Source organism: Elgaria multicarinata, chromosome 11 (assembly GCF_023053635.1).
Source record: "Elgaria multicarinata webbii isolate HBS135686 ecotype San Diego chromosome 11, rElgMul1.1.pri, whole genome shotgun sequence".
In the NCBI taxonomy this organism is placed as follows: Eukaryota; Metazoa; Chordata; class Lepidosauria; order Squamata; family Anguidae; genus Elgaria; species Elgaria multicarinata.
This window is the reverse complement of record NC_086181.1, coordinates 42,501-45,000: the sequence shown is the minus strand read 5'-3', so window position 1 is coordinate 45,000 and position 2,500 is coordinate 42,501.

Here is a 2,500-nt window from a genome sequence, read left to right as displayed (position 1 = left end):
AGAGCTAATCCCCTGGAAGACAGAAACCAACTTCAAAGGGATCTGGATAGGCTGGAGTGCTGGGGCTGAAAACAACAGAAGGACATTGAAGAGGGATCAATGCCAAGTTCTACACTGAGGGAAGAGAAACCCAAGGCACAGTTCCAAGACGGGGGACGCTTGGCTCAGCAAGACTACGAACGAGAAAGATCTTGGAATCGTCGTAGATCACGAGCTGAAGAGGAGCCAACGGTGCGATAGGGCTGCGAGAAAGGCCGACGCTCTTTTGGGCTGCGTTCCTAGAAGTCGAGCTTCCGAATCACGGGAGGTCCCGCTTCCTCTCTCTTCGGCCCTGGTTAGGCCTCGTCTCGAGTCTCGCGTCCGGTTCTGGGCTCCACCATTCGGGAAGGACGCGGACAAGCCGGAGCGGGTTCAGAAGAGGGCAACCGGGAGGATCGGAGGTCTAGAAACAAAGCCCTACGAAGAGAGACCGAAAAGAACCGGGCCTGTTTAGCCTGGAGAAGAGAAGATGGAGGGGAGACAGGAGAGCACTCTTCCAAGACTTCAAAGGTTGTCACCCAGAGGAGGGCCAGGATCTCTTCTCGATCCTCCCAGAGCGCAGGACGCGGAAGAACGGGCTCAGCCTGATTCCGGCTGGACCTCAGGAAAAACTTCCTGACTCTCAGAGCGGTGCGACAATGGCGTCGGCTACCTAGGGAGGCTGTGGGCTCTCCCGCACTAGAGGCCTTCAAGAGGCAGGGGGACAACCCTCTGTCAGGGAGGCTTTAGGGTGGATTCCTGCACTGAGCAGGGGGTTGGACTCGATGGCCTTGTAGGCCCCTTCCAACTCTTGCGATTCTAGGATTCTCTTCTCCAGGCTCAACAGGCCCAGTCTCTCTTCACAGGGCTTTGTTTCAAGACCTCGCATCCTCCCGGTTGCCCTCTTCTATTATTTATTTATTTATTTATTTATTTATTTATTTATTTATATAGCACCATCAATGTACATGGTGCTGTACAGATAACCCAGTAAATAGCAAGACCCTGCCGCATAGGCTTACAGTCGAATAAGTGGTAGTAAACAATAAAGAGGGAAGGAGAATGCAAACAGGCACAGGGAAGTGTAAACAGGCACCGGGTAGGGAGAAGCTAACGGTATAGAGTCAGAACAAACTCAATATTTGAAGGCTATAGGGAAAAGAAAAGTTTTCAGCTGAGTTTTAAAAGCAGGGATTGAGTTTGTAGTTCTCAAGTGTTCTGGAAGAGCGTTCCAGGCGTAAGGGGTAGCAGAAGAAAAAGGACGAAGCCGAGTGAGGGAAGCGGAGGTCCTTGGGCAGGCGAGAAGCATGGCATCAGAGGAGCGGAGAGCCCGAGCGGGGCGATCGTGTGAGATGAGAGAGGAGAGATAGGCAGGAGCTAGACCGTGAAGAGCAGGAGAAGTTTATATTGGATTCTGGAGTGAATTGGAAGCCAAGGAAGAGATTTCAGAAGCGGAGTGACCTGGTCAGAGCGGCGGGCCAAGAAGATGATCTTAGCGGCAGAGTGGTGGACAGAGACCAGCGGACTGATGTGAGACGAAGGAAGGCCAGAGAGAAGAAGGCTGCAGTAGTCCAACCGAGAGATAACCCGCGCGTGAACGAGAGTCTTGGCAGAAGAGACAGACAAATCCCGGCAATATTATAAAACAAGCCATTCAGTCTTTGCCATGTTAAGTTTCAAACGACGATGAAGCAGCCAGGCTGAGGTATCTGAAAGACATGCCGAGAGACGATCGTGAACATCAGGAGAAAGTTCCGGAGATGAGAGCTATAATTGTGTATCGTCGGCATACAGGTGATATCGGAGGCCGTGAGATTGAATAAGCTCACCCAAGGGCAGCGTGTCTAGAGAGAACAACAACGGGCCAAGCACCGAGCCTTGCGGAACCCCAACCGAAAGGGGAAAAGAGGAGGACGAGCTGCCGCTAGCCGACACGCTGAAAGAGCGACCCTCCGGCTTGTCCGCGTCCTTCCCGAATGGTGGAGCCCAGAACCGGACGCGAGACTCGAGACGAGGCCTAACCAGGGCCGAAGAGAGAGGAAGCGGGACCTCCCGTGATTCGGAAGCTCGACTTCTGGGAACGCGGCCCAAAAGAGCGTCGGCCTTTCTTGCAGCCCTGTCGCACTGCGGGCTCCTCTTCAGCTTGGGATCTACAACCCTCTTTCTCGTTTGTAGTCTCGCTGAGCCAAGGGTCCCCCATCTTGGAACTGCGCCTTGGGTTTCTAGGCCCTAAATGTAGAACTTGGCACTGATCCCTCTTCAATTTCATTCCGTTGTTTTCAGCCCAGCGCTCCAGCCTATCCAGATCCCCTTGAAGTTGGTTTCTGTCTTCCGGGGTATTAGGCATCCCACCCAATGTTGAGATCGCCTTCGAGAGGCAGCCGCGAGACCCTCCGTCGGGTGCCGTCGAGGGCGGGTTCCTGCGTCGAGCGGGGGGGGGGGGGGGCGGCGGCGGTTCGGACTCGGTGACCCGAGAGGCCCC